Source organism: Papio anubis, chromosome 11, assembly GCF_008728515.1.
Source record: "Papio anubis isolate 15944 chromosome 11, Panubis1.0, whole genome shotgun sequence".
NCBI classification, from domain to species: Eukaryota; Metazoa; Chordata; class Mammalia; order Primates; family Cercopithecidae; genus Papio; species Papio anubis.
The window spans coordinates 31,226,585-31,227,761 of record NC_044986.1 but is presented as its reverse complement, the minus strand read 5'-3'; positions in this window follow the sequence as shown (position 1 = coordinate 31,227,761).

The following is a 1,177-nucleotide window of genomic DNA, read 5'->3' as shown; positions in this document are numbered from 1 at the left end:
AGTGCAGTGGTGTGATCACAGCTCAGTGGCATGATCACAGCTCACTGGAGCCTTGACCTCCCTGGCTCAAGTGATCCTCCCTCCTCAGCCCCTGAGTAGCTGGGACCACAGGTGGGCGCTACCGTGCCCAGCTAATTTTTGTACTTTTTGTAGAGATGGGTTTTCACCATGTTGCCCAGGCTGGTCTCAAACTCCCGGGCTCAAGCAATCCACCCACCTCAGCCTCCCACAGTACTGGGATTACAGGCGTGAGCCACCGTGCCCAGCCCGATTGTTCTTTCCCTTTTCCACATACACCTCCTCCAAGTCTCACCATTAAACCTCACAGGGAAAAACAGGCATTGATCAAGAAATCACAAAACTAACTGATTATAAACTCTTATTGAAGAAAAGAAATACCATGCTCTGAGAACAGTTTGTATAAAATAAGGGTACCAGACCAAGTCCAAGGGTCAAGGAACATTTCCTCTAGAATATAATTTCTGAAGATTTTTCTTCTTCTTTTTTCTTTTTTTTTTTTTTGAGACGGAGTCTCACTCTGTTGCCCAGGCTGAAGTGCAGCGATGCAATCTCCATTCAGCGCAACCCACGCCTGCCAGATTCAAGCAATTCTCCTTGCCTCAGCCTCCCGAGTAACTGCAATTACAGGCATCCGCCACTACACCTGGCTAATTTTTGTATTTTTAGTAGAGATGGGGTTTCACCACGTGGGCCAGGCTGGTCTTGAACTCCTGACCTCAGGTGATCTGCCCGCTCAGCCTCCCAAAGTGCTGGGATTACAGGCGTGAGCCACTGCGCCTGGCCTTTTTTTTTTGAGACAGAGTCTCACTCTCACCCAGGCTGGAGTGCAGTGGTGTGATCACAGCTCAGTGGCATGATCACAGCTCACTGGAGCCTTGACCTCCCTGGCTCAAGTGATCCTCCCTCCTCAGCCCCTGAGTAGCTGGGACCACAGGTGGGCGCTACCGTGCCCAGCTAATTTTTGTACTTTTTGTAGAGATGGGTTTTCACCATGTTGCCCAGGCTGGTCTCAAACTCCCGGGCTCAAGCAATCCACCCACCTCAGCCTCCCACAGTACTGGGATTACAGGCGTGAGCCACCGTGCCCAGCCCGATTGTTCTTTCCCTTTTCCACATACACCTCCTCCAAGTCTCACCATTAAACCTCACAGGGAAA